This window comes from Gorilla gorilla, chromosome 23, assembly GCF_029281585.2.
Source record: "Gorilla gorilla gorilla isolate KB3781 chromosome 23, NHGRI_mGorGor1-v2.1_pri, whole genome shotgun sequence".
Classification (NCBI taxonomy): Eukaryota; Metazoa; Chordata; class Mammalia; order Primates; family Hominidae; genus Gorilla; species Gorilla gorilla.
The window spans coordinates 19,479,206-19,491,814 of record NC_086018.1 but is presented as its reverse complement, the minus strand read 5'-3'; the positions used below and the strand labels follow the sequence as shown (position 1 = coordinate 19,491,814).

At 47.0% G+C, this 12,609-nt stretch overlaps 1 long non-coding RNA gene across 1 annotated transcript in view; it reads right to left on the bottom strand.

Annotated features, from left to right (window-relative positions):
- Positions 1 to 1,213: 1,213 nt before the first annotated feature.
- The window catches only part of LOC129529595 (uncharacterized), a 40,583-nt gene continuing 29,187 nt past the window's right edge, over positions 1,214 to 12,609 (bottom strand). Inside the window, exons 2-3 of the long non-coding RNA XR_008675135.2 lie at positions 9,717 to 9,868; positions 1,214 to 2,724 (exon numbers count right to left, since the gene is read on the bottom strand). This is a non-coding gene — a long non-coding RNA (uncharacterized lncRNA). The remainder of the gene's footprint in view (positions 2,725 to 9,716; positions 9,869 to 12,609) is intronic.

The following is a 12,609-nucleotide window of genomic DNA, read 5'->3' as shown; positions in this document are numbered from 1 at the left end:
AGCCACAAGGCCAGTCTGCACTGAGTCTTCATGCCCACCTGTCTAGGTCATGCATCGGCTTGTACCCAAAGTCAGTGCTCACAGCATTTCTGTTGTTTCTTGTCCTCACCACCTCGTTTCTCATCCTCACCACCACTTGGGACCATCCTACTTGTAAAATTTTTGTCAATGTAATGAATGTAAATAGCATCGTGTTGTGATTTCAATTTGCACTTCCTTGGTTACCCAAGAGGGTGAGCAGTTGGTGAGTGTGTTGACTGTGGTGGCTTCTTCTTTTTCTTTTTAAGTAATGATGAGGTCTTATTTGTTACTCAGGCTGGCCTCAAAACTCCTGAGCTCAAGCAGTCCTCTCACCTTGGACTCCAAAGTGCTGGGATTACAGGTGTGAGCCACCACATCCAGCTGACTTTTTTTTTTTTTCTTCCTTGAGACGGAGTCTTGCTCTGTTGCCCGGGCTGGAGTGCAGTGGTGAGATCTTGGCTCACTGCAACCTCTGCCTCCCGAGATGAAGTGATTCTCCTGCCTCGGCCTCCCAAGTAGCTGGGATTGCAGGTGCCTACCACCTCGCCTGGCTAGTTTTTGTATTTTTAATAGAGACGGAGTTTCACCATGTTGGCCAGGCTGGTCTTAGACTCCTGACCTCAAGTGATCTTCCTGTATTGGCCTCCCAAAGTGCTGGGATTACAGGCGTGAGCTGCCACACCTGGCCTTTTTAAAAATTTTTATATTTTTATTATTTTTAAATAGAGACGGGTTTTCACCCTGTTGTCTAGACTGGTCTTAAATCCCCGGACTCAAGCAAACCACGTGCCTCAGCCTGACTTTTTTTTCTTTTTTTGAGACGGAGTCTCGCTCTGTCACCCAGGCTGGAGTCGGTGGCGCCGTCTTGGCTCACTGCAACCCCTGCCTCCCGGGTTCACGCCATTCTCCTGCCTCAGCCTCCCGAGTAGCTAGGATTATAGGCACATGCCACCACGCCCGGCTAATTTTTTGTATTTTTAGTAGAGACAGGGTTTCACCGTGTTAGCCAGGGTGGTCTTGATCTCCTGACCTGGTGATCCGCTCGCCTCAGCCTCCCAAAGTGCTGGGATTACAGGTGTGAGCCATCATGCCTGGCCCTGACTTTTATTTTTTAAGACCAGAGGACAGAGTTGTCTCTAGGTCTGTTCTTGCCCCTAAAAAACCACATGGGTATGGGTGGGTCACCTTCCTCCTGGGGCCTCATTTTTCTCATCTGAACAATAGAGATATGCCGTTTTCTTTCTTTCTCTGTCTCTTTCTCTCTCTCTTTCCTTCTTTGTCTTTTTTTGAGACAGAGTCTCAAACTTAATCTTAAATTGTCTGTCACCCAGGCTGGAGTGCAGCGGTTCGATCATGGTTCACTGCAGCCTCGACCTTCTGGGCTTAGGTGATCCTCCCACCTCAACCTCCCAGGTAGCTGAGAGTACAGGCACACATCACCACACCCAGCTAATTTTTTGTATTTTTTTAATAGATACTTTTAAAAAATAGATCTTTTTTTAAAAAAAAATAGATCCATTAAAAAAATACTTTTTTAAAAATAAATATTTTTTGCCATGTTGCCCAGGCTGGTCTTGAATTCCTGATGAAATCGCCTTCACAAAATTATGACTGAGACAGTGAGATAGATCTAACTTAACCGACTCCACCTTGCTTCTAACCTCCAAGCTGTCCTTGATCATTCCTGGGTGTAGGCTGAACTAACTTTGGGAGAAACTTAGTTTATGGTTTATAATTTAAACAAAGATGGTAAAGACAGTAACAGCCCTTTCCCAAAGCAGACCTCCTTCTTGCCTGGGGACTAGATTGCCTTTGTAGGACTCACATTAGCCACAGATTAGAAATTATGGTTTAGGAGTCATGCAGCTGAGGTTGCAAGATTCTGACTCTCCCTAAACTGCTCCCAAAATCAGTGCTTGAGATATTTTGCAGACCGTGCATTTGATGAATTAGCTGGTACCACCCAGATCAATAAACTGGCTCATCTGATCTTGGGGCCCCCACCCAGGAACTGACTCAGCGCAAGAAGACAGCTTCAACTCCCTATGATTTCATCTCTGACCAATCAGCGCTCCGGGCTCACTGGCTTCCACCCACCCACCAAGTTATCCTTAAAAACTCTGCTCCCCGAATGCTCAGGGAGGCTGATTTGAGTTATAATAAAACTCCAGTCTCCTGCACAGCCAGCCCTGCATGAATTACCCTTTCTCTATTGCAGTTACCCTGTCTTGATGAATCGGCTCTGTCTAGGCGGTGGGCAAGGTGAACCCCTTGGACAGTTACCCAAGGCGATCCTCCTGCCTTGGCCTTAGTTTTTTTTATTTCTTTATGTACCTGTTTACCATTGGATTATAACCTCTTCAGGTCAGGGGCCATGTTCTCATCATCTTTGGTATCTTTAGCACAGGGCTGGGTCCCAGAGATGAGGTCTACATGACTCTGTTGTGTCTATTGAATGAAGGATGTAATTCACCAAGTTGATCTGTCAGCATCAACAAAGGCAGGATGGGGAGGAAGCTCCCATGTGGAAGGCAGGGCAGGCAGAGGGGTAGAAAGGAAAGACCTGGCTCAAAGCTCAGCACTGCCAACTTTGGCAACCTTGGGCAAGGGACCTTCCCCTCATCTGCAGGTGGGGATGCTGACATCGAATAGATGCAGACGTGGTGGCTGTTCTCTCGACTTGTCGATGAAAAGAGTTGAACTCTGCAAAATATTTGAAGAGATTTATTGTGAGCCAAATATGAGTGACCTTGGCCCGTGACACAGCCCTCAGGAGGTTCTGAGAACATGCGCCCAAGGTGTCGGGGCGCAGCTTGGTTTTATATATTTTAGAGAGGCATGAGACATCAATCAAATACATTTAAGAAATACATTGGTTTGGTCCAGAAAGGTGGGACAACTCAAAGGTTGGGGGGCACTTCCAGGCAATAGGTGAATTAAAAAAATTTCTGGTTGACGATTGGTTGAGTTTGTCTAAAAACCTGGGATTCATAGAAAGGGAAGGTTCCGGTTAAGATAAAGATTGTGGAGACCAAAGTTCTTTTGAAGACTTATAGTGGCTGCCCTTAGAGACAATAAATGACAAATATTTCCTATTCAGATCTTAGTTAATCTCTTTATTTATTTATTTATTTATTTATTTATTTATTTATTTTTCGAGACGAAGTCTCACTGTTGTCCCCCAGGCTGGAGTGCAGTGGCACGATCTCGGCTCACTGCAACCTCTGCCTCCCCTGTTCAAGCGATTCTCCTGCCTCAGCCTCCCGAGTAGCTGGGATTACAGGTGTGTACCACCACACCCGGCTAATTTTTTTGTATTTTAAGTAGAGACGGGGTTTCACCATGTTGGCCAGGCTGGTCTGAAACTCCTGACCTCAGGTGATCCACCCGCCTCAGCCTCCCAAAGTGCTGGGATTACAGGCGTGAGCCACCACGCCCAGCTTCAGATCTTAGTTCTTAGCTAATCTCTTTAGGATTGGGAGGGTCTAGAAGAAAAAGATCTAGCTATATTAATAGAGTTTTTTGTTGTTGTTGTTGTTTGTTTGTTTGTTTTTGAGACAGAATTTCGCTCTTGTTCCCCAGGTTGGAGTGCAGTGGCGTGATCTCGGCTCACTGCAACCTCTGCCTCCTGGGTTCAAGCGATTCTCCTGCCTCAGCCTCCCGAGTAGCTGGGATTACAGGCATGCACCACCATGCCTGTCTAATTTTTGTATTTTTAGTAGAGATGGGGTTTCACCATGTTGGTCAGGCAGGTCTGGAACTCCTGACCTCAGGTGATCCACTCGCCTCAGCCTCCCAAAGTGCTGGGATTACAGGTGTGAGCCACCACGCCAGACAGAGATTCTTTACAGAGACAAATTTTCTACCACAAATAACAGCTTTGCAGGGCCATTTCAAAGTATGGCAAAGAAACATGTTTTGGGGTAAAATATTTTTATTTTCTTCCTTGTCTCATAATCCTATGCCAGAGTCAGGCTGGAAATAAGTCATGATACAATAGGGTTAAATAAAACCCCTCTGAAGAGAATTTATGGTTTGTAGGGCTTGGCTCCCCAGACCCCTTAGATAGGAATTTGGGCAAGATAAAAAATCAGAGTTTAGTCCTCACACTTAACCTCTGAAGTTCTCAGGTGCATTGCACAGGCCCAACCTTGGGGGGCCACACCTCTCTCTGAGCCCCAGGTCTTGTCTTTCTCAACAAGGCAGGGTGACCCCCAACAAATCCCCACCAATGGACCACAGAGCTGCCTGGTGGGAGGGGTCACAGGAAGAAAAGGTAAATCCCACCAAGCTAGAGCTCTGGCTGAGATGGTCCACATATTCTTCCCCACTTTTTTCTTTTTTTTTTGTTTTTTTTTAACTAAGATACAATTTGCACGACACATTGTATTTCAAGGTTGAGTATCCGAGACCTGTGTGTGATAAGCTCAGGGACACGAACATGACAAATGATTAGAAATTGCAATGTTCCTTCCCCTTTTCCCTAACTCACCAATGCCTAACACAGGCATTGCTGAGATACTTGATACTTCAACTGTGCTGCTGAGTGACCCTCATAAAGCAAGAGCCAGGGCTTGCCAGCCCCAGTGATGTTCGGTGGGTGAGGACCACATCTCCAGCTGCCTCCTGGACAATGTCCCTTGAAAATCACATGGATAAGGCCGGGTGTGGTGGCTCACCACCCATAATCTCAGCACTTTGGGAGGCCAAGGCAGGAGGATCATGTGAGCCCAGGAGGCTGAGGCTGCAGTAAACTATGTTTACAAGACCGTGACTCAAAACAAAACAAAAAGCATTATATAAGTATTTCAGGGCCGGTTGTGGAGGCTCATGCCTATAATCCCAGGTGGTGATTATATAATAGCAGGTGGATCATCTGAGGTCAGGAGTTTGAGACCAGCCTGGCCAACATAGTGAAACCCCATCTCTACCAAAAAATAGAAAAATTAGCTGGACATGGTGGCGTACACCTGTAGTCCCAGCCACTGGGGAGGCTGAGGTGGGAGAAATACTTGAACCTGGGAGGCGGAGGTTGAAGTGAGCCGAAATCGCACCACTGCATTTCAGCCTGGGCGACAGAGCGAGGCCCTGTCTCAATAAATAAATAAATAAATAAAGTAAGCATTTATGCATTTTTTTTTTTTTTTTTTTTTTTGAGACAGGCTCTCTCTCTGTTTCCCAGGCTGGAGTGCAGTGACCCACTCAGCTCAGTGCAGCCTCCAAATCCTAGGTACAAGCAATAGGGGCATTCTTGGGCACACAGGGAAGAAGTCTGGTTGGCTCTTGGAGGTGGCATGGAGAGGGTGGCTGAGGGCGTTCATGCTGTGCTTTGTGTGCCTTACTTTATGTGCTTTATGTGCATTACTGAATTTGTAAAAATGAGCATGAAATGTTTTTGTAGTTAAAAAAAAATTGTAAAGTAGAAAGAAAAGAAACCTCCTTGGAAACCAGATGGAGACAATGAGCTGAGGAAGAGGCTGAAGGCTACTTGCCACAGAGAGGCCAGACGAGCAGCAGTCAGGGCAGAATAAGTGCGGACAGAGTGGAGGGCTGGGTTGCTAAGTGTTTAAGACCCTCCTTGCCCAGCATAGTGGCTCAAACCTGTAATCCCAGCACTTTGGAAGGCCGAGGTGGGCGGATTACCTGAGATCAGGAGTTCAAGACCAGCCTGGCCAACATGGCAAAAACCTGTCTCTACTAAAAAATACAAAAATTAGTGGCCAGGCGCGGTGGCTCACGCCTGTAATCCTAGCACTTTGGGAGGCCAAGGCAGGCAGATCACGAGGTCAGGAGATCGAGACCATCCTGGCTAACATGATGAAACCCTGTCTCTACCCAAAATACAAAAAATTAGCCGGGCATGGTGGCAGGCGCCTGTAGTCCCAGCTACTTGGGAGGCTGAGGCAGGAGAATGGCGTGAACCTGGGAGGTGGAGCTTGCAGTGAGCCGAGATCGCACCACTGCACTCCAGCCTGGGGAACAGAGTGAGACTCCGTCTCAAAAAAATTAACCTGGCATGCTGGCGGCCACCTGTAATCCCAGCTACTACGGAGGCTGAGGCAGGGAGATTGCTTGAACCCAGGAGGCGGAGGTTGCAGTGAGCCAAGATTGTGCCACTGCACTTCAGCCTGGGTGAGAGAGCAAGACATTGTCTCAAAAAAAAAAAGACCCTCTTCCTCCACATTTCTCTCCTCTCTTCCTCCCCCTTCCCTTTCCTTGGAGATGGCAACGTGGCTGGAAGCCGAGGAGGCAGCTGGTGTGGATAAAAAATCAAGCAAATATATTGAGGATAATGGGAGCCAGGTTTCTCACTGCTGGAGATGAGAATTACAAATATGGAAAGAGGAAAGGCTGAAAAGAGCCCCGAGGCATTGGAGATGTCAGTGTGGGCTCTTCATACGTGTGTATATAAAGATGTGGGAGCCAGCCTGAAGGGGCTCCCATTGGCCAAGTCTGGGACAATCGGAGCATCCAAATAAAAATGACCAGATGGCCAGGTGCAGTGGCTCACACCTGTGCTCCCAGTACTTTGGGAGGCCAAGACAGGAGGATCGCTTGAGCCAGGAGTTCAAGACCAGCCTGGGCAACATAGGGATATCCTGTCTCTACAAGAAATACTTTTTAAAAAATTAGACGGGTGTGGTGGCATGTGCTTGTAGTCCCAGTTACTCAGGAGGCTGAGGCACGAAAATCACCAGACCCCAGGAGATAGAGGTTGCAGTAGAGCAAGACTCTGTCTCAAAAAACAAAAAAAAGAGAGAGAGAGACTACAAACTACTGCATAATATAGGCGTCCATGAGTCTGTGCTGATTGAAGAGAAGGGAAGGCTCTTCCTTACAGGACAGTGCCAACCCATGAATGGAGAGGGGTGATGAAAATAGAGAAAGCACCACTTGGTAAGTATCATTCTGATAGGCTGATTCAAGCAGGAGGGTTACAGACCTAGGGAGGCTAAGGCTGGTGGGTGGAGAGTGGATGAGGTACAGAATATTGCAAAATATGGCTGGGCGCAGTGTGGCTCAGGCCTGTAATCTCAGCACTTTGGGAGGCCGAGGTGGGCGAATCACTTGAGGTTAGGAGTTCGAGATCAGTCTGGCCAACATGGTAAAACCCCGTCTCTACTAAAAACACAAAAATTAGCCAGGTGTGGTGATAGTTGCCTGTAATCCCAGCTACTTGGTAGGCTGAGTTAGGAGAATCGCTTGAACCCAGAAGGCAGAGGTTGCAGTGAGCCAAGATCGTGCCACCACACTCCAGCCTGGGTGACAAGAGCGAGACTCCGTCTCAAAAAAAAAAAGGAAAAAAAAAAATCTCCCAGCCGGGCGCAGTGGCTCACTCCTGTAAATCCCAGCACTTTGGGAGGCCGAGATGGGTTGATCGCGAGGGCAGGAGATGGAGACCATCCTGGCCAACATGGTGAAACCCCATCTCTACTAAAAATACAAAAATTAGCTGGGCATGGTGGCGCGTGCCTGTAATCCCAGCTACTCGGGAGGCTGAGGCAGGAGAATCGCTTGAACCAGGGAGTCAGAGGTTGCGGTGAGGTGAGATCGCGCCACTGCACTCCAGCCTGGCAACAGAGTGAGACTCTGTCTCAAAAAAAAAAAAAAAAAAAAAAAAAAAATCTCCCACCACACACAGGTCTCCTGCCACACCCCCATCAGGAGGACAGTCTAGTTTCCCTCACCTTGAATCTGAGCAGACGGCAAGGACTTGGCCATAACCAATACCGCATGGCAGGAGTGACACTGTGTGACTTCAAGGCCAGGTCAGCAGACCCTGCAGCTTTGGCCTTTGTCTCTTGGAGCTCTTTTCTCTTGACAGGTTCCCTCTCAGAGCCCTGCCACCATGCTGTGCAAATCCCAAGCCACAAGGAGAGGCCACATGATGGTGGCTCCAGCAAATAATCCCTGCTGAGCCTTTCCTTCCGCCACCCCACCCAGGAGCCATCAGGGAAATGGACGCCCCATCCACCAGCCATGGGAGCCGCTTCTGGCAGTTGAAGTCACTTCAGTGGAGGGCCAGGCATCATGGAGCAGAGAGAAGCTGGACCTGCTGTGTCCTGCCTGAAGTCCTAGCCCACAGAGCTCACAGGCACAATAAAATGGTTTTGGTAATGTTGCTAAATTTGGGAGTAGTTAATTAGGCAAAAATAGGCAACTGGAGTATTGGTATAGTCTCCAATATCTCTCCACAAAATACTTATCCAATGCAAAGGAGACAAGGAGAGCTGCATGGTGGAGAGACCTGGTGGACACTGACTTCGCTGTGTAACCAAAGTCACCATGATGCCCAAGTCATCGTCGTGTGCCTCCTGACACGAATCAATGGGGAAACATGGCATTGTTTCTGCAGGATTACAACCAACAATGTGGGGCCAGGGCAAGTCATGAGGATACACTGAACAGACCCAGACTGAGACAGGGCCGACTCATCCAGGAGATTTTTACAGGCACACAAAAAATGCTTTAGTTGTTTTTGGTTTTTTTTTTTTTTTTTTTTTTTTTTGAGATGGAGTCTCACTGTGTCACCCAGGCTGGAGTGCAGTGGCGCGATCTCAGCTCACTGCAATCTCTGCCTCTGGGGTTCAAGTAATTCTCCTGCCTCAGCCTCCCAAGTAGCTGGGATTACAGGCATGTGCCACCATGCCCAGCTAATTTTTGTATTTTTAGTAGAGATGGGGTTTCACCATATTGGCCAGGCTGGTTTCAAACTCCTAACCTCAAGTGATCCACCCACCTCGGCCTCCCAAAGGGCTGGGATTACAGGCATAAGCCACTGCGCCCGGCTACTTTGGTTTTAATTTATTTTGAAATCAGAAAAAAAAGCATAACAATAATGAATCCAACCTTGATTATATTTATCTTCATACCAATGCAATATAAAACGTATTGAAATTTTTTCTTTTTTTCGTGTGTGTGTGTGTGTGTGAAAGAAGGGACTGAAAAGTGCAAAAATGCATACAGCCTACAGCCATAATGCATCCCTGGGTTGGGGACATCCTGCAGAATAAAATATGCTAGGGAAGGTGGAGTCAGCACACTTCTCTGTGTCTCTCCCTTTGAATGCAGCTAGAAAACCTGGACAGCTGCAAGGGCATCCCGCTAAGAACTTGAAACGGCAAATGATATGGGCACAGTGAGGAAGAATACTGAATTCTAAGTGCTACTGACCTGGTAGTGAGTTCCCTCCAACTGTTTTCCTTCAGTCCAGACTTAATGCAGCCTGGAACCCGAAGTATGTATCGCTGTGGACCGAGAGAGCTTCAGGAGAAACCCACTAGCTCTGGCTAGAGGGGTGAGGAAGGAGCCTCCTAACATGCAGAGCAAATAGGGAAATAGCCCGTTTGTCTTTTTTCCTTTTCCCCCCCAGCATTTCTTGTACCATCCTGTAGGCAGCTTTGTGTTGGTGGCAGCCACAGTGATAGCAGTGGCACTGGGGGAGTTCGGGAGCCTAAACTTCTGAAAGAAGGAAACCTCATCTTTGATCGAAGAGATGTGATTCCCAATAGGACGGGGCTTTTTTCTCTGCCCTCCACTGCTTGGCTCCCAGTATGGATCTAGTCATGGGAAGTATGTGGCGAAATTGAGGAAATAAAGCCACACCTTTCTGGACAGAGGACTGGAAGAGGGAACCCCAACAAACTGGAAAGGACTAGGAGGATTGAAAGTTGTTTATGAATTCCTAGACTCACCCCAAAGATGTGTATGTATGGAGCTGACTCTAAACCAGGCTGGGCACAGAGGCTCACTCCTGTAATCGCAGCACTTTGGGAGGCCGAGATGAGCAGACTGCTTGAGCTCAGGAGTTCAAGACCAGCCTGGGCAACATGGTGAAACCCCGTCTCTACAAAAAATAAAAAACTTAGCTGAGCATGATGCACGTGCCTGTAGTTCCAGCTACTCGGGAGGTGAAGGTGGGAGGATTGCTTGAGCCCGGGAGGCAGAGGTTGCAGTGATCTGAGATTGTGCCACTGCACTCCAGCCCGGGTGACAGAGTGAGACACCGTCTCAAATAAACAGCATACCATAGGCTTTGAGAACTGAAGTATGGGACTGACCCCTGGGTGGTGCTCCAGGGGATAGAGCTGAATAGCACAACAAAGGCTTTGAAAACACAACTGATATTGAAACCATAACCCACAGAGGAGTGGTCAAATCTTGCAGCGTGAAACCAACCCAGTCAATTGCCTGCTTAAACAAAAATTTCCACATTCTCATAGGATTTAAACAGAACCCAGAATCCCATGATATAATATTTTAAGTGTCCAGGATGAAATCTGCTATAGACTGTTTGTGTCCCCTCAAAATTCATATGTTAGGCCGGGCGCGGTGGCTCACGCCTGTAATCCCAGCACTTTGGGAGGCCGAGGCGGGCGGATCACAAAGTCAGGAGATTGAGACCATCCTGGCTAACACGGTGAAACCTCGTCTCTATTAAAATACAAAAAATTAGCCGGGTGTGGTGGCAGGCATCTGTAGTCCCAGCTACTTGGGAGGCTGAGGCAGGAGAATGGCGTGAACCCAGGAGGCGGAACTTGCAGTGAGCTGAGACTGCACCACTGCACCCCAGCCTGGGTGACAGAGCAAGACTCTGTCTCAAAAAAAAAAAAAATTTATATGCTGAAACCTAATCTACAACGTGAGGGTATGGAGATGGAGCCTTTGGGAAGTGATTAGATCATGAAGATAGATCCCTCATGAATGGGATCAGTGCCCTTATAAAAGACACCCCGGCCGGGCACAGTGGTTCATGCCTGTAATCCTTGCACTTTGGGAGGCTGAGGTGGGTGGATCACTGGAGGTCAGGAGTTTGAGACCAGCCTAGACAACATAGTGTAACCCTGAATCTACTAAAAATACAAAAAATTAGCTGGGCATGGTGGCATGCACCTATAGTCCCAGCTACTCGGGAGGCTGAGGCAGAATTGCTTGAACCCGGGAGGCGGAGTTTGCAGTGAGCCGAGATTGTACCACTGCTCTCCAGCCTGGGCGACAGAGCAAGACACTGTCTCAATAAATAAATAAATAAATAAATATAAAAAAGACACCCCAGAGAACTACCTCACAATTCCTGCTATGTGAGGACACAGCAAGAAGACAGCCATCTACAAACCAGGAAACAGGCATGCATCAGACACTAAAGCTTCCAGCACCTTGATCTTGGACTTACAACCTCCAAACTGTGAGAAATAACTTTCTGTTGTTTATAAGCCACCCAGCCTATGATATTTTTGTTACAGCAGCCCAAACAGAACAAGACATAATCCAATACATATGTAACAATGAGAACGTATTCTTTTTTTTTTTTTTTTGGAGATGGAGTTTCGCTCTTGTTGTCCAGGCTGGAGTGCAGTGGTGCAATATCGGCTCACCGCAACCTCTGCCTCCTGGGTTCAAGCGATTCTCCTGCCTCAGCCTCCCGAGTAGCTGGGATTACAGGCATGCACCACCAAGACTGGCTAATTTTGTATTTTTTAGTAGAGACGGGGTTTCACCAAGTTGTCCAGGCTGGTCTCAAACTCCTGACCTCAGGTGATCCACCCGCCTCAGCCTCCCAAAGTGCTGGGATTACAGGCGTGAGCCACCGTGCCTGGCCGAGAACATATTCTTTAGTTTACAAAAGGCCAGGAAAATCTCAACTTGCCTGGGAAAAGAAAATCAACAGATGTCAGTGCTGACATGACACAGACAATGGAATTATCTGACAAAGGCTTTAAAGCGGCTGCTATTTTTAAAAATGCTCCAGCAAGTAAGGGCAAACATTACTGAAACAACTGGAAAGATGTTTCAGCAAAGAAATAGAAGATATAATGAAGAAGCAAGTGAAAACTAGAACTGAAAAAATACAATAACTGAAAAAAAAGAACCTCACTGAATGATCTCAGTAATAGAATGGAGATGACAGGGAAACAGCCAGTGAACTTCAGGATAGACAAAAAGAAATTATACAATCAGAACAACAGAGAGAAAAATAAACTGAAAAAAATAAACAGTGTCAGGGACATGTTCAAAGCTGAAAAGTCTAGTATTTGTGTTACCTAAATTACAGAACGAGAAGAGAAAGCATGTAGTGCAGAAAAAAGAATTTAAAAAATACCAGTTGAAAACTTCCTGAATTTTGCCAGGCACGGTGGCTCACACCTGTAATTCCAGGACTTTGGGAGGCCAAGGCCAACAGATCACCTGAGGTCGGGAGTTTGCGACAAGCCTGGCCAACAAAATGAAACCCAGTCTCTGCTAACAATACAAAAATTAGCCAGGCAGGGTGGCACGCACCTGTAATCCCAGCTACTCAGAAGGCTGAGGCAGGAGAATCACTTGAATCCGGGAGGCAGAGGTTGCAGTGAGCCGAGGTTGCACCACTGTACTCCAGACAGCGAGACTCCATCTCAAAAAAAAAAAAAAAACACTTCCTGAATTTGGTAAAAGATATAAGCCTAGAAATTAAAAAAGCTCAGTGAACCAAAAATAGAATAATTTCAAATAAACTTATGACCAGACACATAATAATCAAACTTGAAAACTAAAGACAAAGAAATCTTGAAAACAGCAATAAAAAAAATGAATTACTTAAATGAGAGCAAT